Source organism: Tamandua tetradactyla, chromosome 22, assembly GCF_023851605.1.
Source record: "Tamandua tetradactyla isolate mTamTet1 chromosome 22, mTamTet1.pri, whole genome shotgun sequence".
NCBI classification, from domain to species: domain Eukaryota; kingdom Metazoa; phylum Chordata; class Mammalia; order Pilosa; family Myrmecophagidae; genus Tamandua; species Tamandua tetradactyla.
The window spans coordinates 35,112,420-35,137,726 of record NC_135348.1 but is presented as its reverse complement, the minus strand read 5'-3'; the positions used below and the strand labels follow the sequence as shown (position 1 = coordinate 35,137,726).

The window sequence follows — 25,307 nt, the reverse complement described above, 5'->3', positions numbered from 1 at the left end:
AATCAGAGATATGAATGAAATGGACCTGGTTAGGACTAAGTTAAATCAGAATTCAGGGTAAAGGATGATTTTACCTATATTTTAAAGCTTCAACTTCAGTGTGAGAGCAAATATACTTATTTGGTACAAAATTTGAATTTTCTGTAGCACACTATCTAATTTAGCCTGTCTGATCAGTTTGCTTAAATAACATAATTACATGGAACCTAGAAGAGGGAATGAGATCTTATTCTGTATAGGGTAATGTAATGCCCAAATACATTCCAGAGTATATTGGGCAGAAAATAAAGAAGTATTTGCAAAGTCACTTTGACAGATGGGAAAATATGTGGAACTATTAAACATCCCTACCTGGGGAATTCCTGGTATTTTCTTAGAAATTAGGGACTTGTAATTTAATAAGCCAAACCCTCAATCTTGAGGCTTGCCCTTATGACACTTATTTCTATAATGGCAAAGCTAGGCTTGCACATAATTATGCAGAGAGAGCCCCTTTTGTTATTCAGATGTGGCCCCTCTCTTTAGGCCAACTCTGCAAAGAAAATCACTACCTTCACCCTTACGTGGGACATGACTCCCAACATGAGTCTGGCCCAGGCATTATGGGATTGAGAATGTTTTCCTAGACCAAATGGGGAAACAAAATAAAGTTTCAGTGGCTAAGAGATTTCAAATAGAGTTGAGAGGTAATTCTGGAGGTTACTCTTATGCAAGTTTTAGCCAGATGCTGCGACCACCATGGTATGCCAAGTCCCAACCAACGGTACTGCTGAAAACCCTAGCGAGTGACCTGAGTTCTTTCTAAGTCTCTATAAAAGTTTTTCTTAGTGAGTTTATTTTTTCAGACACTGAAGACCTCCAGATCAATCCTATGCCAGATAAACCCGGGAACACAGAGGTGTCACCCTCTGCAAGAACATCAACTATATTTCATCCCTCTACTCTATAAGATCAAAACCTCTTTTCAGCACAAACAAGTTAAAAATGGTCACTGCCCAGATATTCCTGAAGTTTGAAAGATCAAATGAGAGGGAGGAGGTGTAAATGAGAAATTAGGATTTAATAATTGACTGTGACTACTGATTCATTATATAGATATTTCTTTTCAGTGATATTTCTTTTTAGTTTTAGAATAGCCAGAAGGAATTATTAGAAATTGTTAAGGTGTGATTCAGTAGCACTGATCTTTGATAATGACAGTAGAGCTGTACTGAAAAAAGTCAGTTGCCCATGTAGTACGGATCTACTTCTGGATGTTTGTTCTGTTCTACTGATCTATCTATCTATCTGACAATACTACACTTAGTTAACCTACCTCTATTGTAGTCTTAAAATTGGGTAGAGTACAATACTAGTGATTCATATGAGGGAGGGAGAGGGGTAGGAGTTGTTTGGAGTTTTCTATTTTCTTTTTATTTGTTTTTTTGGTGTAACACAAATGTTCTAAAATTGATCATGTTTTTGAATGTACAAATATGTGATGCTGCTGTGAACCACTGATTGCATATTTTGGATGGATTGTATGATGTATGAATATATCTCAAGAAGGGTACATGAAAAAAAAATAGTCTCCTCTATGATAAATTGAAGTGGTTTTGATCATGAATGCCCAGCTACAAAGCATTTCCCAGCCACTTTGTGATTGGTTAGATGTAGCCATATTGCTAAATTATGTCAGTGGAATGTATAGAAAAACAATGTGTGCAACTTCCAATCTGGATTCTCAAAATCACATACTTTTTTATGTTAATGTGAAATTCAGTACCAATGTCATTTCTGTTGTTTCTAGCACTCTCCAAAATGTTTCCTCTTTTAAAGGATTCCGATAAAGTAATCAAGACCCACCTGGAATGGGTGGAGTCACATCTCCTTCTAATCAAAAGGTTACACCCATAATTTGGCTTGTCACATTTCCATGGAGATAATCTAATAAAAAGTTTCCAATTTGTAGTATTGAATCAGGATTAAAAGAAGTGGCTGTTCCACAAGATTGAATTGGGGTTAAAACATGGCTTTCCCGGGATGCACAATACTTTCATTCTGGCACAATGGATCAAGGGCTCTCTCTGCTCTCTCTCTCCCTCCCTCTTCCTTTCTCTCTCTCCCCTCTTATCCATGTCATTTCTTTCTGTATTAAATGTTGCTGATTATATAGTTCAATCTAGTCTTAATATATCTTCTTTGTGACTGGAAGAAAGTTTTTCAGGTCACATGTATACAGCAAAGTCATCAATGAAAGATGGATGAATTGATTAATTAAACAAACCATGGTAATTCCATTTCTTAATAGTGAATGGTTTGGAAGTAGGCAGAAAATAGTCTAAATATAAAATATGGGATGGGGGAAGTCTTTTGGAGTTGGGAAAATGTTCGGGCATTTTATTTTCTCTCAAAAAGTGATATGTGACCTTTAGACATTACTAAATGATTCCTTATTATGAACAACAAAAACAAAAAGCCAAGATTTGAAATTTTAGAAGAAATGGACAGCTCAAGTTTCTGGATAAGTATAATTTAACAGAATTGACTCAAGAAAAAAAAAGTGAACATAAATTTTCCTATGACTATTTATTTACATTAAGATTGACCTAATCATACCAATCAATTAATCAAATAATTTTGTCACAATAAAATATTTCCCAAAGAGAAAACTATGGGACTGGATGTCTTTCTTCAAATAAAACCTTTATTAAAATACTCAAGTAAAAAAATAATTCCAATCGCACATAAACCATTCTGGAGAACTGATAAAAAGAATATGAACCTTGGTGTCAAACCTGAAAAAGACATATTAAAAAGAAAAATTATAGGTTCATTTCATTTATGAACACAAGTTCAAAAATAATAGGCAAAAAATAGAGATTCTATCAATACATAGATTATATAAAAATCATAATATATTGTGACAAGTTTGTATCGAAAGCACTGTCTAATACTCAATATAATGATAAAATATGTGAGCAAATGTGACTAAGACAGAAATTTCTCAAACTTAAAAAATTATCTTAAGAGTTCTTCCATATATATCACACTTTCTTGGAAAGCTTCTCCTATGAGATTGGGAACAAGGAAATGATACCTAATATTGTAAAATCCATTCAATTCTGGACCGGTATCATGGCCAATGTAATAAAGTGAAAGGAAGAAACTAAATGTATACCAATTTGAAGAAATGATGTAACTGTATTCTAAGAAACTGCATAGTAATTTATACTTAAATTACTTGATTAGGCCAGGAATTTAGCAATATTGTATAATACAGAATTATTCATTGTATATCTATATTAGAAATGAAATGATGGAATTAATTTTAGTAACATTAATAAAAGAACAAAATAGTACAAGATTCCTAGTAATAAATCTAAAAACAAATGTGTCTAATTTAAAAAAAAATTTTTTGCCTATATTAGAGTCCTAAAAGAATCCAGATATACAATATTTATTGGATTGGACAAATCAATATTGTAATTCTTCCAAAATTATAGATTGATTAAATGCAATCTTAAATATAAATTGCAGCAGCTTTTTTGTTGTTGTTATTGGAACTTTAAAAGTTGATTTAAATATTTATGTGTAAGTAAAACACCCAAGATATTTAAGAAGAATGACAAGACTCAGGCATTGTTCTATCAGCTATTAAGGCTTCATGTTAAGGCACAGTAATTAAGAGTGCTACTGGCACAGAGATAGGCAGTGGGCCAAGGGAACAGATGGATAGCCCAGAAGCACATCCATACTTAAATAGATATTTTATTTATAAAAATGGGCATTCAAGATTTGCAGGAAAGAATTATGGGGAAATATCAGACATTTTAAGAAATAGGATAATTAGGTATCAATATGGAAAAAAATTGGAACATGCCTATTATAACAGTCAAAAACTAACTCCAGGTAGATTATAGACTTATATGTTTAAAACAAAAAAAACAAAACAGAACCATAAAGCCTTAAGAAGATAAATTAGGAAAATATCTTCATGATTTTGATTTTAGAAAAAGATTTGTTAAGCAAAATGCAAAAAGCACTACCCATAAAGGAAAAATGATATACTGTTGTGCTTTAAATAAAATTATTCAAAGATAACATGAAGAAAATGAAAGACAGGACATGCCATATAATAGATGATATCTGCAACATATAAAACTGAAAAAGGGGTCATGCTCAGAATATAAAAAGAACTCCAAAATATTATTCATAAGAAAAAAAATTAAGAAAGAAAAACAGATAACACAGTAAAGAAAACAAAAGCAATAAAAGCAAAAGACTGAAACAGGTACTTCAAAAAAGAGAAAATCCAAATGGCTTCTAAACACATAAAACCTTGTTTAACCACATTAGTAAGCAATTAATTACAAATCAAAATGACAAAACATCTAACCAGACATCAGTACTGTAATAATTTTAAAAGTCTAGAAATGTCAGCTGGTTCTAGCTGTATGAAGCAACCAGAATTCTACCTACTCCTGGCATGGAAGTGCATATCATTGCAATAACTTCCTAAAAGAGGTATCTAATAAAAGTATATGCATATATACCCAGAAATTCCACTTCTAAATATATAGAGTAGGAAAATATCTCCTAATGTTTGCAGAAGACATGTAGGGATGCTTACAGCTGCATTGTTATAACAACAACCCAAACGCTCAAAGTTAAATGAACTAATAAACTGTGGTATAAATGTAATGGAAATATTATGCAGCAATAAAAGGAAAGAGCTAAAGTTTCATGCAACAGCATGGAGATATTTTATGAACATAATTTTCAGTGAAAGTACCACAACACATAAATATATATTTTATATTATATAAAAATATAATTCATTATACACAATTCTAAATCAGACAAAGCCAAACTATATTTTTTAGGTTTTAGGTTTACATACACAGGTTTCAAAATTCTAAAGAACAGCAAGAAAAGTCTTACCAATTTATGGATCATTTTCAAAACTTTGAACCAGATAAATACAAAGAACCCCCTGGTATTCATAAAGAAAAGTGCCAAGAGCTATTTAAAAATGTACTCAAGATCAACCATGGGGAAAACAGTTATAGCTAATTTGTTTATAGTTTGTATCATTTGTAGTGGTTGAAGTTTTATGTACCCCAGAAAAACATGTTCTTGAATTAATCCTCACCTGTGGCTGTGGACCCATTTTAAGTAGGATAGGTTTTAATCTTCCTACTGGAGCCCTTTAAAAACGGAATGAAATTCAGACACAGAGAGAGAGAAAGCCACAGAGGCAAGAAGCTGAAAGCAACCAAACCCAACGAAAAGGGAGATCCAGCAGATGCCACCATGTACCTTGCCCTGTGGCAGAAGAGCCAAGGGCTGTCAGCTGCTGGACTTTGGGAAGAAAATGAGATTTAAAGCAACAGAAGCACCATAGGAATGAGGGGAACAGTTGGCTAAGATGCCACCTGATGGGCAGGTTGTAAAGCACAGATTTGGGGAGGCATCAAAGAGAAATGAGACATCCTTATGGTATCCTCCCCAGGACACTTTGGAACAGATCTCTGCCCCCTTCCTCGGTTCCAGGCCCTGTTTTTGCCTCCTGACAAAAGCAGCCAAAGACCATCCAAGGAATATAAAAAACTACAGAGGCAAAACAAAAATACACAGAACAGATCAAGATCCCTGAGAAAGAACATATGAAAGGAAGCTTTCTCTCAGGAGTGGAACAATTGCACAAATAGTGCAATCTCAAAAATTGTACCATATATCTAAGGCAAGAATCAGATGACTCAGAGCTGAAGAAACCTGAGCATTTAAACATAAGCTATTCTAAAAATCTAAAGTATGTTGAAATGTCAAAGAAGTGCTTTAGCACAAAGCCAGTCAACAAGAAAACCCTAGACAAGAGATAAAAATTGACCTGCAAAGTAAACTTGCCAAGATAATCTGATGCCTAGACACTATAAAAAAAATCAGAAGCCATACTAAGAAACAGTAAGATATGGCAAAGTCAAAGGAACAAATTTAAATGATAGAAGAGACACAGAATTTGGAACAACTAATGAAAGATGCTCAAATAAGTCTCCTAAATCAATTCAAAGAGATGAAGGAAAACATGGATAAAGATATAGAGGCTATTAAGAAAACACTCTGTGAGCACCGAAGAAAAATTTGAAAACATAAAAAGAAACATAACAGAAATGATGGGAATGAAAGACACAATAAAAGAGATTAAAAATATATGAACATTTCACTGTCACTACTATTATTCAACATTGTATTAGAAGTTCTGGCTAGAGCAGTTAGGCAAGAAAAAGAAAAGGCATCCAAATTAGAAAGGGAGAAGTAAAACTTTGACTATTTGCAAATGATATGATCCTATAAATCGAAAGTTTAAAAAAATCTACAATAAAGCTACTGGAGCTCATAAACAAGTTCAGCAAGGGCAGGTTACAAGACCAAAATGCAAAACTAGGTACTGTTTCTATACAGTAGTAACAAGCAATCTGAGGGGGAAATTAAGAAAATAATTCCATTTATACTAGTAACTAAAAGAATAAAATATCTAGGAATAAGTTTAACCAAGTATATAAAGGAAATGTACACAAAAAACTATAAAACGTTCTAAAAGAAGTCAAAGAAGACCCAAACAAATAGAAGGATATTCTGTGTTTATAGGTTGGAATACTAAATATAGTTAAGATGTCAATTCTATGCAAATTGATTTACAGATTCAATGCAATCGCAATAAAAATTCCAATACCCTACTTTGCAGAAACTGAAAAGCCTATTATAAATTGTATTTGGAAAAGTAAGGGGCCCTGAATAACCAAAAACATCTTGAAAAAGAAGAATAAATTTGAAGGATTCACACTTCCTGGCTTTAAAGCATATTACAAAGCTACAGTGATCAAAACAGCATGGTACTGTCATAAAAATAGACATACTGATCAATGGAACCAAATTGAGAGTTCAGAAACAAACCCTCATTTCTATGGTCAAATGATTTTTGACAAAACTGCCAAATCCACTCAATTGGGAAAGAACAGTATCTTCAATAAATGATTCTGGAAGAACTGGATATCCATATCCAAAAGAATGAAAGAGGACCCCTACTTCAAACTTTATGCAAAAAATAACTCAGAATGGATGAAAGACCTAAATATAACAGCCAGTCCTATAAAAACTCTTAGAAGAAAATGCAGGGAAGCATCTTTAAGACCCTGTGGTAGGAAATGATTTCTTAGATTTGACACTCAAAGTACAATCAATGAAAGAAGAAACAGAGAAAAAATAGACCTCCTCAAAAATGAATACTTTGTACTTCAAAAGACTTTTTCAAGAAAGTGAAAGTCAGCATTCTCAATGATAAAAAGTATGTGGAAATCACATATCCTAAAAGTTTTTAATATCTAGAATATATAAAGAAATCCTACAACTCAAAATCAAAAGACAACCCAATTTAAAAATGGGCTTGAATAGACATTTTTATAAAAAAGATATACAAATGACTAAGACGCACATGACAAGATGCTCACAATCAATAGCTACTAGGGAAATGCAAGCCGAAACCACAATGAGATACCATTGCATACCCATCAGAATGGCCACTATTAAAAAAAAAAGAAAAACAGAAAATTACAAGTGTTGAAAAGGTTGTAGAGAAATTGGAACACTCTAATCATTGCTGATATGTACGTAAAATGGTGCAGCTACTGTGAATGACAGTTGGGTGGGTCCCCAGGAAGCAAAGTGTATACCATGGGATCCAGCAATCCTGCTACTAAGATTCAGAAGAAATGAAAGCAGAGGCATGAACACATATTTGTATATTGATGCTCATAGCAGCACTATTCACAATTGCCAGGACAGAAGCAATCCAAGTGTCCATCAACTGATGAATGGATAAACAAAATGTAGCAGATGTATACAATGCAGCATCATTCAGCTGTAAGAAGGAATGAAGTCCTGATGCATGTGACAACATGGATGAACCTGGAGGACATTATGCTGAGTGAAATAAGCCAGACACAAAAGGACAAATATTGCATGATCTCAATAATATGACCTCATATAATAAGCACACTCACAGAGTTAAAACCTAGATTATAAATTACCAGGAGATAGAATGAGTGGGGAGCTGAATTTTTAATTAGTTTGCCTGTAAATGCTTTGAGATTGATAGAGTTGATAGGAACACATTATTGTGATTGTAATTAACAATGTTGAACTGTTCGTGTGAATGAAGTAGAAAAAGAAAGTTTTGAGTCCTATATGTCACTAGAAGGAAAGCTAGAGGATAAAACATGGGATTGTATAACATAGTGAACCCTGTGATGGATGAGGACTGAGGTTAACAGTATAAATATAAGAATATTCTTTCATGAACTAGCAGAAATGTATATCACTATTACAAGATGTTAACAATACGGTGGAAAATGTGAAAAAATACACCTGATGCAAGCTATTGACTACAACTCCCAGTAATATTTTAATATTCTTTCATTAGTTGTAACAAAGGGACTACACGAATTCTGAGTGTCAATAATAAAGGGTTAAAAGGAGATGGGATTTGTTCTAGCTTGCTAGCTGCTGGAATGTGATATACCAGAATTGGAACAGCTTTTAAAAAGGGAAATTTAATAAGTTACAAGCTTACAGTTTTAAGACTGTGAAAATATCTCAACAAAAGCAAGGCTATAGAAATGTCCAATCTAAGGCATAAGGGAAAGAGATCTTGGTTCAAGAAGGCCGATGATGTTCAGGGTTTCTCTCTCAACAGGAAAGGCACATAGTGAACATGGCAGCATCTACTGGCTTTCTCTCCAGGCTTCTTGTTTCATAATGCTCCCCCAAGAGCATTTTCCTTCTTCATCTCCAAAGGTCTCTGGCTATGTGGGCTGTGTGGCTCTGGCTCTTTCCATCGTTCTCTCATTCTGGCATTCTTTCTAAGATGCTTCCTCTTTTTAGGATTTCAGTAATTTAATCAAGACCAACCTGGAATGGGTAGAGTCACATCTCCCTCTAATCCAAGGTCAAAACCCACAACTGAGTGAGTCACATCTCCATGGAGAAAATCTAATCAAAAGATTCCAACCTACATTATTGAATAGGGATTAAAAAGCAGTGGTTGCTCCAACAAGATTGGATCAGGATTAAAACACGGCATTTCCAGAGTACACAATCTTTTCAAACCAGCACAGTGATATTACTTCATTTACGAGTAATGAAAGTATTCTAAAATTGATTGTGGCAATGAATCCACACGCCGTGAATATACTGTGCGCCATGGATTATACACTTTAGAAGGAATATATGATACGTGAAAATATCTCAATAAATATAATGCTTAAAAAAAACACAAACTTAAGGCATCATTAAGGCATACACAAAATTCTATATTTCGGATGAATCTGGATCTAATCTAACGGTAACACTAACTGTAATGAAAAGCAGTCTGTGGCCGAGTATAGCACTGAGGGTTTGATTGCAAGGGAGCATGTGAATACTATATTCTGACTTTGGTAGTGGCTGTATGTATTTGTCAAAACTTATCCAATTGCATACTTTAAAAAAAATTACCACAAAGCTTATCATGTTCATCACTCTCAAGAAATCAAAATAATTGGTATTTGAAATGAACTATCATGACTAGATAATTTACAGATACTTATTATCATCTCAAAACTTTTAAAGATTTCTACAAATGCTGCAAATTTGATGGCTTTGTACTGTCGAAATGAAAAGATTCCTTATAACTTTTCCTGGAAATGTCATATAACATTGTACAGAAAAAGGGAACAAAAAAATATCTGTTGATAATCTCAACAAGACCTGAAATGCTGGATGATCTAACATTTACATTTAAGGTCCATTTTTTGTAGTGTACATAAAGTCCATGACAAGTTATGGCTCCTTGGGATTTTTTCTTCTGTTTATCAAACATCTTAATTTGAGTATCACTTAAGCTCAGTGTTGTATATTCACTAAATTAGTGGTAAGATTATTGTGATATTTGACTTCTGCACTCTCCATATTAACTGCCCAAGTTTCCCCTTGGAGTAATCAAATCTGTCACTTGTCAATGGTAAGACAACAATCCACTTAAGCCACTACCACTTACAATGCATGTTCTTTTTTGACGACAGTGGGATGGATTATAGCAAGATAATAGCTGCTTTCTCCTGCTTTTTCCTAAAACCTTCAGGGCTGCAAATATATAAGTAGATATAAAAACAGGGCTGGGGGTGTGGTGTCATAGAAGTAAAACATTTGCCATTACTTCTGTCACTAACTCCAATCATGGAATGCACCCACTTGCCAAGCGCTACTAGGTTAGATGTGGAATCTTTACGTAAATCCTTCCTCTCCTTATCCAGCATTTGTCAGTCACTGTCTAAAGAGTAACAGTTTGCCTTCTTCATCAATGGGAACTTTAATTGCATAGGGACTGCATGTTAATTTGGAATCTTTGAAAATCTGCTATTTAAAATAAAAATTTTAAATTACCCTAGAAGTAACCTTGGAAACGCACTTAGACATTTCTTTCATTTGAATAAAACAGAGTGCATTTTTCTGTCCTTGTTGGTCTCAATCAGACGATATACAAAATAGATATAGAAAGAAAAATTATTAAAAGTGATGCTATTTTTAAGAAAATCAAAAGTCTTTGGAGATTCCCTTTTCTCTCTGTCATTACCTCTGTCAAATTTTATAAAAATATATCACTAAGGGGAGGGAATAAAAGTTAAATTCTGTTTCTTCAGACTGTTGAAGAGAAAACACCTAAACTTTATGTGGCTTTGAGAATTACTCAGCACATATCATTTCTTTGATATTTAAGTAAAATAAATGTATTGAAATCCTACTCTGAAATGAAAATTCATAATATCACAGAATTTGACATAATTTAATTTTAGATTTTTATTTAAGTAATGAAAAGGATTCTAGAATCACCAGGAATCAGGTTTCAACCCAAGAAAAAACAGTTATAGGGGCTCTTTTGTACTATTTTCTCTTCTTTTATCCAATATAATTAGATTTTCTATTTGGACCCCTTCATTTTCCTACATTTTCACATAGTTTCCCCATTTCATTTTCCTTTCCATTCATTTCATATTTTCCCTTTACTCATATTTTCATTTCCTTTCTCATTCAATTTACATAGGGACCACTTGGGGAAAAATATGTAAAACCATAATTTAGGGCTCAGAAAAGGGTCATGCATTTTTTTTTCCTTTTTATTTTTTCCATCATCCCCTTTTAATTATTTCTTAAGAAAAGTACTTCTTTAAAAGCACTGCTTTCATATGCAATTGATTTTTCTCTCTTTATGTTAAATATCGCTTGTAAATAAACTCTGTGATATGTGAGCTTCATTCCAAGCTGACCTTTAATTTCAGCATCCTATTAGTTCTATGCTTGCCAAAATGAACATTTTCCTGTTGGTTCAGTTGTGTGTATTTTAATATACTCTTTAATCTAATTTTTCTTTTGAAATCTAATAGCGAACTCAGGTTTGCCACAAAGAGTGTTATTAGCCTGTGATTGGCAGAAAGGATATATGATAGAACTTATGATTGCTGAATATTTTCCTTGATAGGAATGCTATATATTCTCTTTAGTGAAGGACCGTTTTATACTGATAGTGTGTTATCATTCATTTATATATTTTCCCTCAAACACTGACAGTGTGATTTATTATGCTGTATCTTAAATTGTAATAGTCTTTTATGTATTAACATTGCCTAAGGACATACTAATACATTACAATTAGTCAAGCACACTAATCAAGCAAATTTCACATCCAAAAGGGAGCTAAAAAGCTGATTTTTGGAATCACAGAATGCCTTTTAAATGTTTTAGTGGATTGTTTTGTATATTTTCAATAGAAATATACTCATGAAAAATATTAATCATGGAAGTATTTAAGAAGATTAGTTGTCTATTATATGGAAAGGATTCTTATTAAATGCAAATTTTATCGACATTTCAAGGATGGAATTTCCTTTCTAAAAATTGGAAGAAAAACATATCATTTGATATAGATTATTAGTAAGTATAATTTAGGCCTTCAAATTGGCTGTTTTTAAAATTATTAAATAAAAATGAAACTTATGAGCTTATTGTACATTGACAAAAAGTGCATGTAATAAAATTACAGTATTAAGTTACTAATCTCAATGAATGTGCCACAAACTTGTACTCCTGAAAGGACAGCTATCTTAGTGCCCCACTGCAATAGATGTATGTAATGAAATGACAGTGTTAAGTTATTAATCTCAATGAGTGTGCCACAAACTTGTACCCCTGAAAGGTAGTGATCTTAGCCCCCCATTGCAACAGATTATTTAAGCCTTCCGGTGCACAGAAGATACTCTAGAAAATGTACTATTAGGCCATCTTCTATATATCCCTGAGAAATTCGTTTGTATTTTATTGGGGGTGCAAACCATAATTCAAGTAAACTCTATTTAGGAATATTCATAGAAAGATTTTTGTTTTTTTGATTTTATATTTGTATTTAAGTAATGAAAAGGATTCTACAATCACCAGGAATCAGGTTTCAACCCAAGAAAAAACAGTTATAGGGGCTGTTTTGTACCATTTTCTCTTCTGTTATCCAATGACGAACATACTATGTAAATATAGAATCAGCACATAGAATCGATGTTTAAGTTATGAAAACAAATTATATGTCCATCAGACACATGTACATATACATGTGTATGTATCATGTTTTTAGATTTAGACTGCCAAGTGTTTTAATGTATTGGGAAATTAAAATTTAAAAAATGTCCACACGTGGAAACCGTTGCAAATAGGTATGCCTTTGAATGATCAGATAGACTCTGCAATATAAACAGAAAAACAGATGGTTCATTTTAAACATCAATATCAATAAATTTCTGGAGAAATCAAAAATAGAGTAAATATTAGAAAACATCTAAAGAGGTCCGAGAGGTCATTCTCATTTGGGTCTCAATACTCAGAAAACACAGTTTTAAACAGTACAACAGTAAGATCCAGGAGACCAGGTATCTAATTGCCATTCTACCATGATTTCACTTTGTCATTTAAAACAAATCAATGAAGCTTTCTAAATCTTAGCTATCTTGTCTTGAAATTAGGAAGTGGTTGCTTCTAGTTCAAACAGCCTATGATTCTGATTACAGTCTGGCTTGAGACCAAAAACCTTTAGAGCAAGATGAGAGGTTACCACTTAATGACACTATGACCTTTATAAATGATATTCCCACAAGCCTAAGAGGAGCAAAACTTGAAAGCAGTAGAATAAAAGGGCTTACTTTTCTCCAAAGGGCAACATGGTTCACTCACTTCATTCAGGGCTTTGCTGAACTATCCCTTCTTTATTGTGGCCCTTCCTGAATACTCAAGCTAAAACAGTATATCTGGTCCCTCATCTATCATTCTCTGCATATCATCATATTTTACTTTCCGTCCTAGCATTCATTGCCGACTAGATATATTGCATTTTTAATATCTGGAATGTTTGTTACCACCACTAATAAATAAATTCCATGAGAGTAAGGTTTTTGCTGTTGTTTTTAAATTCATGGCTGTGTTTCCAACAGAAAGGTGCCTATCATAAAGAAGGTGCTCGATGAATGTTTATTGATTGGATGATTGATATTTTCAACACTATGTAGACCTATATGACTGGAGCATATAGGTATGTTGGCACTGGATAAAGGAAAATGAGGCTGGAAAAGTAAGCTTGACTTGATTATGGTAGGGTTTTATGTAACATTCTAACTAAGGCAAGTCTGTCCAACAGAACTTTGTGCAATGGTAGAAATATTCTAGATCTGTGCTTCCCAATACAGGAACCATTAACCACATGTAGTTATTAGGCACTTGAAATGAGGATAGTGTGACTAGGAACTTCAATTTTTAAATTCACTTTTAATTAATTTGATATTTAATTATTAATAGCCACATACATATAGTGGCAACTCTATCGAGATGTGCATCTTTTAAGGAATTTGAAACATTTCAAAGCAATGGGAATCCATGTAAGGTTTTATGGTAGGAAAATAATATACTTACAATTATATTTTTTAAAATGATACTGAGAGTAATGCTTAGCAAGAACCAGACTGGATTGAAACTAGAAGCAAGATAGCCATATATGAACTGGAAAAATTAGTATATAAAGAACTGAGGGCTTGAATTAGGGCAGTGATAGTAGGTATGGAAGTAGAAAAAAGTGATTAGGAAACACTGCAGAAACAGAAAATAACAGGATTCTATTGTTTCAAACTATGACCCCATGATTGCTGCTTTGAGTGATTAGAAGGATAAAGATATCACTAACAAAGGAAACCAGGTAATGTAACAAAACCATATCCATATCAAGAGAAATTGATAAAAATTCTAGCTTATTTGTAATACTGCTTTTGAATCCAGGAAAGTCTAAATTCTAATTACAGTCCAATAAATACATAAGTACCTAAATGCATATGTACATAGATGCATACATAAGTACACACATAAAAGCTTTCCCTGATTTCCAAGTTGACCAAAACATAAGCTCAAAGTTAGCTTGCAATAAATTCAAAGTCAATACTTAATTGGGATCGTTTCTAAAGCTTAACATGTGTGACAGACAGACAGATGGATGAAAGAAAGAAGGAAGGGAAAGGAAAGGAAAGAAGGGAAGTCAAGGAAGAAAGAAAGAAAAATTGAAAAATCTTATCAAATAAAACAACTCTGCCCTCAGTTTTGGAGAAAGCCACCTGTGACAAGAAGGCACAGGCTTTTAATTCCTTTCTTTTTTCCTTTTCTGTTGGAGGGAGGTATATATTTTTTATCTCAAGTTCTCTTTTAAACAGTGAAACCTTTTTTCATTGCACAAGGAAGACTTCTCCCACATTGGCAACTGTTTTTATATGGTTGGCAAGTTTCAATGGATCTGAACATGAATAAACTCCAACTATTACTCTGGATGAAAACCTTACAACTTCCCCTTTTAAAGATGAACTAGAAAATAACTGTCACATGCAAGAAAGCCAGAGGGTGATTTAATATTTCAACAACAAAGAAGCCTTGACCCTTATTTGCATGATTAAAATCATAATACAACCAAGTCATATAATGGGATAGTCAGAAGTTAGGAGCAAATAAAATTCCCTGGCAGCCGAAGGATTTGTGCCATCTGTATCTTAAAGGCAGTGGAAACACGTATGTGGGTTCAGGATCTGTAGTAAGCATATTAAAGTCAAAAGTGCTATTATATATCACAACCTAAATAAAATGAAATGAAAGGCCTGAAGGACTCATGTTCGAATAAAACTCACTATTTTGAGAAATTCTACTTTCGATGGACTTCTACTAATGATTACAATAGCAGGAGATGAAGTCAAAGATTCAAAGTAAATTGAAAAGCATGATTTTAAGGGAAATACCAACACTCACTAGAATAATATTATAGATTTACTAAAAGGTCCAGCCATGTCAACTAGCAGGACATATATTGGGACAATAGCTATATATTGAAAGTATGACAGGGTGAGAACAAAAAATAATAGACAGACTATCTAATTTTCTTCTTCTGAAAGAGACACAATTAGAATTCTAAAGAAAAGTAAATTATTTTAAAGGAGTATGTGTTTACTAAGCTTCAAATATAGGAATTTCTTAAAATTTTCAGAATAAGAAATTATACAAAAAGAAGCCATATATCGGTGCATGTGCAGAAAGCATACTGCTTAGTGGTCAATTCTACTCCAACAAATTCAGTCTTATTTTCAACACCCAGATTTTCATTAAAATTCAGTATTATATGGATCATATTGCAATTTCTAAGAATTAATTAATTATTCATATGCCTAAACTAGAAGGCAGATGGGCATTAGAAAAATCTCACAACTCTAAGCTTATTTATCCTTAGGTTACATATTAATACTAGAAATGCATTTTTAAATTTTCCTCAAAAATTTTACCTATTAATTACTTTTGCTTCTTTTTTTTAAAAGAGGAGCAAAAGATTGATATGCCCGCCTCTTTTATTCCACTTCTCCACCCACCTTATATCTACAGTGATGACTATATAACTACTCATCATTGGTTTGCATCTAGTGGAAGCATTTGGAATTGCCAAGACAGTTTTTGAAAAATAAGTTCTGAGACATAAGGTAATTTCCTATTACAAATACACAAATCTGACTTGCAAAATTGCAAAGCAATTAAATATATTTAAAACTGTTATTAATTTAACTGGAAATAAAAAAAAATCTTACTAGGGCTAAATTTTCAAAAGACAACCATAGTTAAATCTACATAAGAGGAACAGTAAATGAACTTCCATAACTGGAGCTTGTTCCTGCCATACTGCCTTTAACCCATTTACTTTACATATAAGCTAAAAAGCAAACAATAAAGAAATAAAGTTTACTTCCTTATCAACTTATTCTCCAAAGACTCCCTATGCCTCACCCCAAAATTCCCAAAGAGAAAGAAAATGCATTATAGTCAGCTAACATGTAACACAATAGAATTAACTTTCAAAAAGATTATAAATGTAAACAACTTTCCTTGAATCTTGATAAGGGAAGAATGCCCATGGAGAGAAATTCGGAACAAGTTTAATTTAGAGCAATGCACTTCCACTTATTGTTAAATTGGCAAAATTATTTGAAATAAGTTAATTTATCACTGTAAAGTTAGAAATTATGTTGACAGAGAGTGAAACGAGTCAGAAGCTTGAGTTCATATTTCAGCTCTTCAGGTACCAAGATTGGAATTTGGGCACGTGATTTAATGTCTCTGAGTCTCAAATCCTCGTCAATAAATGGCCATAGTTTTAAGTGTGCTATGGATTGAACTGTGTCCCCTAAAAAGACATGCTCAAGTCCTAACCCCTAGACCCATGAATGGGACCCCATCTGGAAGCAGAATCTTCAAAGATTTTGAGGCCAAACTGGAATAGGGTGGGCCCTTTATCCAATATGACTGGCGTCCTTATAAAAGAGGGAAAAAAATAGAGGCATGTTTGGCTGATTATAGAAGCACAGAAAAAGAAGAATTGCAAACACAAGCATTGTAGGACAGAGTAGGGAAGATATTTAGAGAGCACCAATCATAAAAACAAAGACAAAATTGAGTACAATAAAAACACTTTCTGGTCATCAAAACACACTAAAAAGAGAACAAAAACAGCAAATGAGAGAACATATTTGCAATACATTCAATGAAGAACAGGCTTCCTGTCCAGAATCATACCATAAGAAAAAGAGAAATGAAAAGACAGAAAATCAGTTAAAAAATAGGTGAAATAGTTGAACCAGCAGTTCACAATAGTATTAATTCAATAAACCTGTGAAAATATAGTCAACCTCAATGGTAATAGGGAAGATTAAATTAAAATCATTGTGAAATACAACTGTGCAGCTATGAGAGTGTCAGCTAACTAAATTGTCAGCCAATACCAAGTGCTATCAAATAAGTCAATGCAATGGCAACTTGCGGAAACTCATACTGAGAAATACATAACTACAATCACTTTGGAACACTATTTGTCGTCATCTAATAAGTATATACTCAGATAAAATTGTGCATAGGTATTCCAGGGTAAACAGAAAAGAATGATATTAAAAGCAAAGTTTATAATAGCCAAAGATAGATATAACATAAATACGCAAGAAAAGTAAAATATGTAGCTAAATTGTAAGGAAAATGAATTAACAACAGCCCTCTGTATATACAATTCTTATAAATATAATATAAATTAAAAGAAGCAAACACAAATAAAATATATGGCAATATTTCATTTACATACAGTTCAAAAATAAATAAAACTGCTTTATTTCACTACATGAATAGTAAAAATATTAGAGAAAAGTAACAGATTCCCATAAAGTTAAGAAATGTCTAGGATAGATGTATGGAAAATTGATCAGGAAAAGAAATACATGCATTTTCCAGTGTGTTAGGAGTGTTTTATATCTTGATCTGATGGTGCAACAAAGGTGATCACCTTGTAGTTATTAATTATACTGTACATTATTACTACACCTTTTTCCATATTTGCATTATATTTTACAATTAAAAAATTAAATAACTGGTCATGCTCCTTCAAGTGGACAACATAGTACAGTATGTCCTTAAAATTTCAAGCCATGGAGTTGTTTACAAAATAAGCCACAATGAAATGTTATGCAGGTAAGAACACCATGTTAGTAGATGAACGCAGTAGAAAACTTTAGTTGATACAGTAAAACACTGAATTGATTGAACGTTCCTTAGTGTCATTTCAGATGCACCAAGCCACTAGTCCCAGTAAGGACAGCTACGTGAAACAAAAGACTGTAAATACATGAAACAAATAGGCTGCCTATTCAGACAGGTCTTAGTATTCTTAACCCTGTTAGTTATCTATCACTGTATATAAACATATTCTGCTAATATACATCAGTCTTGCACTGTCAGTCAATGAAAAATTATATGTGAGAAACAGAAATAGTCTCAATATATTCACAAAATCAGGTTATTAAGCAAACTCTGGACAATGAAAATTCAACTTCAGTGGCAACCTTTTAGGAAACAAACTTTTGGTGCTTCTCTCCAAAGAAACCCTACATTTTTTTCTATTCTGTACACCATCTGAGCCTGTAGTGTAACAACATGGCTATAAAGAATGAAATCACTCCAAAATTAATGTGTAGCCACCAACTACACTTAATTCCATGGGACACTTTCAAATGAACAAAATTAACTCCAATTAAAACATCATCGTGTTTACTACAATTATACTTTCAAGTTTTAAAGGTTGAGAGAACAAACCAAACTAAGAAGAATGAAATGAAAAACATAAGCACTAATTGCCTCCCTTTTCTGGCTCAATGAATGCTAGTATTAAAAAAAGATTTGCTAAAATATGATCACCACCTTCTACTTCGGAAACCTAATTTAGAGTATGTTCCCTTGGACTCTCATCCAGTAAAATTGTTTTAGAATTTGTCATTATCAAAAATGCTTTGTCTATGCAAATCTCCTAATTGTTTAGAATAGTGTTCATCTGGAGTAAAACCATTTACTCACCTTCAACAAGCTCCTGAGCTTCCTATGTAAGAAAAGGTAGTAAGGTAGATGGTGGTTATGAGTGGAAATAGAGACATTGGTTAAATTCTCAGTTCTTGTATTTACCAGTACTGTGACTCAATTTATTTAACCGTTCAAGCCTATGTTCATTCACTCATAAAATGGAGATAAAACCTAAAGGAAAGGGCAAGTGCACATAAAAGCCTTCAGCACAGCATCGACAAGCAATATCACTTAATAAATGTTAATTGCTTCTACCTCATAATGCCCACCAATTTTTATTCTTTTTCTCCCCAACTATATAAGCTCCTCTCTAATTTCAATTCACTCTCCCACAAACCCTTTTTTTCTTTAGTTTCTTATCAGATATTCATTTGTCAACCCATATATATATATATATCTGCTTTGACAACAAAGTTTTTAATAATTTTTGTGGTTCATATATACCCACTTTCGAAATGTAATCTATGTGTCAATGTCTTCTCTGAGAGATTGTCAGTTACATATTCTATTGCTTGTTTGTTTTTTTCTCTTTAAATAGACGAAGCTGGATTTTAGCCTGCCTTGTTATTTTCAGACTAAAGGCTACTTTCCCAGGTCTTCCTTGTGGTTTGGTGGGACATGTTTAACTTCTGGCCAAAGAGATGTAAGCAGAATGGTATGAGAGGTTAGCACACTATGTGTGAGAGGTTAGGTCTCTTTAAAAGCAAGGAGAGCTACCTTCTTCCCCTATTTACCTTCAGCTTGCGGCTGGGCACACCACTGTGACTGACCATCTTTACTAGAAACCCTGGACCTTGTAGAAGAGGGCCACACCTTGGGGATGGCAGAATGCAGATCTGGAAGAAGTCAGAATGACTCTGTGGAGCTCACACAAGCCTAAGCTGCCTTTCCTCTGGCTTATTCAGACTGAAGTTAAATTCTACCTCATATATACAACTGTGAAACTGGAGAATTTCAATTTTATGTAGTTGATCTCATGCAACCAAATTTACATATTTCATGCAAGCCTCTCTGATGAGTTCCAGTACTGTAGTTCAGGTTGTTATTTAATATTTCAAAAGAACCTTCAACTTATGCTTGAAACCAAATTCAACATTTGTATCCCCACAACTTCTTTTCTGTTTGTATCTGAGCTAACAATATGACTATCTATCCACTTAATCAAAACTACATTATCCTAGATGTTTTCTCTTTCAATTGTAATATAAAATAGCCAACAAGTACTACCACTGCATATCTCCTGAATTTATCTCCTCCTTGAGTTTAACCCTATTTCAATAGCATGCTCTTGTCATTGCTAATTCAATTACATCAATCAAATGATACATAGTAATATTCTTACTGAATTTTATGCATTTGAGTAGAACTTTTTCTGACTTTGGTAAGTGATATCAATATTTTATAGGCATTTCTTCTAAAACTCATGGAAAATAACAATGATAATTATCCTAGCAATAGACTAAACACAGGTTGCTATGCTACTAACATGCTATATCTCACCCACTAAAAGTTTTAGTATTTAGGAATTAAGCACCTCAGAAAATTAATTAAGCAGTATCATATGTTTGGTGATATCACTTTGTTGACTAAGGGATTCAATCGCCATACAGCTATATGCATTTTTATATTATCTGTACGCCAGTGCAGAAATGTGAGACTTTAATTCCGGAGATAATTAGCAAGTAAATATTTCTTCACAAGAACATTTTCAGTCATAGCTAATACAAGGAGTCATTAATTCAAATGCACTAAAATAAAACAGTAAATACAACACAGGGTAGTTTTACAAAATTCAAGTCATATTAATTGACTTCTGGTTGAACATGGGTTTCCTCGGTTACTTCCCAAAACTGAATTAAAATAACCCAGAATGAAGTAAAAGAATTGCATGCACACACACACACACACACACATACACACACACACACACACACAGAAAAGAAGGAAATGAATCCATAGCAAAGAAAGATCATTTCTGGAGAAGAAAGTAACAGCATATGTGATCATCGGCATGGAATTGTGGAGCAAGCCAACTCCAAAGTGTCTTCAGGGTTCAACGCCAACAGGCATAAAGTAGGTCCCTCATGAAGGACCAAAGAATTACTCAGGAGTTTGAGGTATTCATTAGTTCTGAAGAACTAAAGCATATGCGATAAGATTGAAAATAGAAGGATTTGTTGGAAGAGGAGAAAGATGAGTTCTCAGAACATTCTCCCCTTCCCACAGAGTCTTAAAAGTACCCTCTTTCCTTACTCACATGCCCCCTCCCTACATTTATTTTAAAGGGATGGGAAACAAAAGAGGTTTTTATTTGGTCATCAGACACAGCTGATGGGGAAGAGGGAAGGTACCCAATTAAAAACAGAAGTTTTAACAGTCAAAAATGAAATACTTAGTTGAAATTTTATGCTCACCAACAGGAGATTAGAACAATTTGCTCTATGAAAATCAGTCTAAGAGAAATTATTTATAAATATTGATATTTCAGAGTTTTCAATTAAATGACAAGGTCTCCTTCGAATTAGCTCTATCCAATCACCCCAGCCAATGTTCGGTGGGGTACATCACATATTTCCATGCTGACCCATACACACTGAGCACTCAGTCAATTCTTTCATTCTGAGCATTCAATCAACTGTTCAGTTCTGCCTTTCAAGTCAAATGGATGGTCAATGAGCACCATTTATAAAAGAATCCCTCTAAATGAAAAAAAAAAAATCATGATAAAATCAATAAACAGAAAATAGGATATTGGAGGAAAAAGAAGAAATTTTAGAGAAGGATAATAATTGAGAAGAAAATATTTTTAAGTTTTCAGAGAGATAATAGAGAGTGCATCCATAAAAACACAATGAGGTTCCTAAAAAGGTAAATTTATATAAAAAGAAAGATCTCTTGGAAATTAAACATGATAACAGACATAAAAATACCCAGCAAAGGGATGACCATGATGGTTCAGTGTCAGAGTTCTCGCCTGTCATGCCAGGGACCTGGGTTCAATTCCTGGTGCCTGCCCATGCAAAGAAAAAAGAAAAAAAATGCCCAGTCGAAAGGTTAGAAAATTAAGTTGAGAAAAAATTTTAAAAGTACAAAGAAGATGAAGGATTGAGAATAAATTGAAAAGGATAATGCAAATTAGAGTATCAATTGTACAAATAGAAGTTTCAGGAATAAAAAAGAAAACATAAAGAAGGAAATAATATCAAAATGTTCTGAAACTGAAAGATATTTTTCTTTAAGACTACAAAAAGGCTCTCTGAGTACCCAGCACAATGAATTCTGTTTTGTTTTGCTTTGTGCTATTTTGGTTTTTGGGGGAGAGGCAATTGAGGTGGTACCATCTTGAAATTTCAGAAAGTTGGGGATAAAGAGAAAGTCCTAAAGTTTTCTGGAGTGATAAACACATGAGACAGATACATCACACAGATTTGGATTTGGAACCAGAGTGGCACACATAGGGGTTTAAGTAATACACCCCACAAAAGACATATTCAAGTCTCAATCGCCATTCCTTGGGTGTGAACTCATTTGTAAATAGGACATTTGAAGACATTATTATTAATTAAGATGTGGACACATTCATGAATAGGATCTCAGAGAGCGCATTTATATGAAGCCAAATTGAATCAGGGTCAGTCTTAATCTATATGACTGGAGCTGTTATAAGTAAAGGAAATTGGGACATAGTAGAGTCGGAAGCCTGAAAAAGATGCAAGAGGCCCAGGAGACAGATTACCACGTGATGAAGTCAGAGCTGCAAGGCGAGGAATTCCTGTGGCAAGCCAGCAGCAGAAGTAATTGCCAGGATGAGGGTGAAAGAAGTTCCAGGTTTAGTGGCTAGCCTACAGACCAAGTGGAGTAAGAGGCTGGGAGGCTCCTAGTGAAAATAATTCAAAGCAAAATGTGAACCTAGGCAGTTAGCTGATGTGTTTGGACTGCACTGAAAGGAATTTATAGTGTTTTGGAGAGTCTGGAGTGATAGGTATAAACATATACTGAGCTCATGATTAAAAGTTATTAAACAAGAGTTGTACAAGAGAAAAATTATATTCATAGTATATGAGTTAGCTCAGATATAAACAATTTACATACTCATAATAATGTAAACACTGAATAATGTTAAATCAAAAATAATAAAACTGATGGGATAATGGAGGTAAAGGAAGTATGTTTCTCTATGTATGAGATGATAGTTAAAAGAGCTTCCACTCTTGCACACTAATAGATACAAATAGTCTAAAATTGAAAAATCAATAAATAGAAATATAAACATGCTTTTTAGATGCAGATTCAAATGACAGTTTTACAAAGCTAAAAGTACTGACCAGAGGGAATTGGGTATCTTCAGTAGGAGGGTGGGAACAGATCTCTGTTTCTGCATATATTGTACAATTTGATTTAAATATATGCTAATTTATTACACAAAATTAAAATAATTATTTTAAGAAATTGTCATAGCTTGAAGTATGCTAACCTCTAAAACAACCAGCTATTTTTAAGTAAATGTTATAATTCATAAATGAGTTGTAATTTTCATATCAAAGTAATTACAAAATAATGATTTTGCATTATTTACAACTATTTCAAAAAATGTGAAAACTGCCTGATTCCCAAGTGAGTATACTTCTCCTATCTATTATTTTTAGCATTATTCATTTGTATAGCATGCTCTCTTCTTGACTGTGACAAAAAAAAATCAATATGCTCAAATTCTCAGAACTTCTAAAAAAATAAAGTCTGAATTAATGTATACTACATACTGCACAGCAAAGTCTCAAACACTGGCAAAAACTGTGCCTTTGAATCAACCTCAACTGCAAAGTACCAGAAAGGAAAATAATTTCTATAAAGTCAAATCATATTTTTACACTAAGAAAAAAATCACACTTAATAAAAAGAATAGATAAAGAGAAAAAAAAAAAGTCTCTACTACCTTCTTGAGGTTGAGGTAAGAAACAGATAAACGGAAATATACCCCATTCTATTATATGTGCATTAACGAGTAATGCACAGACTTCAATTGTCCAGTTTATAATCCCACTGTCATGTGTTAATTTTAAGAAAAGTTACTCTCTGCTTTTTAAATAAAGTGAGAGTGAAATGAAACCATTAATGAGATTGGCCTGGTGTAATGCATGTATAAAGATGAAACCACGAAGCAAAAGAGAATGGAAACAGGAAATGAAATGAGTTTAAGGATTTAACTATAACCATGGAATAAAAGGTTATTCATTTTTGCAAATTCAAAGCAGTCTTTGATGACTCTAATTAATGAATAAAATTCTTGTTTCTTTTATAATAAACCTTTAAACTATGTCTACTCAGTAGTCTTAAAATTATTTCATTAGGAGGTACTAGAGTTATTGAGCTGAAATGACTACAACCGTCTTTTTTTCAAGTTTTCTGTGTCTATAAAAGGACTGGGTAACTTACATTTGGCTTCACATCTCTTCTCTACTGGCAACTCCTATTTGTCTTATTTCACCAAAAAAAGTTTATTTTAGAGTATTCAAATGGCAAAGAATCAGTCTCCTTTTTAAAAGTAAATAAAAGCATAATGACTTTTATTCAATTGCTGCTAAATTAAGACTGCCCTTTCAAAGAAATATTAAGCTGAAATAAATAAAGTTCCTCCTAGTAAATAACTACATTTTCCTGGGGTAGGCAGGATCCTTAGAAAACCAAGTTTTCCTACCTGTGGTTGAATAATATCCACGCAAAAGGAAGATTGAGCTCACAAACTGCATTTTGAACTGTTAAAAGAATATTAACATATTAAACCCCAAACTATTACAAATCAATGAGATATATTTGAATATTTGAAAATTCTGTTATCCCAAAATATATTTGGCATCTTTCTGGTAACAAAACAGACTTGATTTTAACACTAGATTTGGCTGTAGATTTGTAGACTTCTACAAAATATTACCTGGAAAATTATCCAATTTGGAATGATTCTGAGGGTCATGTTAGAGTGAATAAAACTAACCAAGTGTTCTAGTTTGCTAGCTGCTGGGATGCAATATACCAGAAACGGAAGGGCTTTTAAAAGGGGAATTTAATAAGTTGCTAGTTTACAGTTCTAAGGCTGAGAAAATGTCCCAATTAAAACAAGTCTATAGAAATGTCCAATCTAAGGCATCCAGGGAAAGATACCTTGGTTCAAGAAGGCCAATGAAGTTCAGGGTTTCTCTCTCAAGTGAGAAGGCACATGGCGAACACAGTCAGGGTTTTTCTCTCCACTAGAAAGGCACATGGTGAATACAGTCAGGGTTCCTCTCTCATCTGGA

The 25,307-nt window shown here is 33.3% G+C and overlaps 1 long non-coding RNA gene across 1 annotated transcript in view; it reads right to left on the bottom strand.

Annotated features, from left to right (window-relative positions):
- LOC143666325 (uncharacterized) overlaps positions 1-25,307 on the bottom strand; it is a 173,623-nt gene that overhangs the window by 124,873 nt on the left and 23,443 nt on the right. The window contains exons 3-4 of the long non-coding RNA XR_013167528.1: positions 24,713-24,770; positions 19,752-19,853 (exon numbers count right to left, since the gene is read on the bottom strand). This is a non-coding gene — a long non-coding RNA (uncharacterized LOC143666325). The remainder of the gene's footprint in view (positions 1-19,751; positions 19,854-24,712; positions 24,771-25,307) is intronic.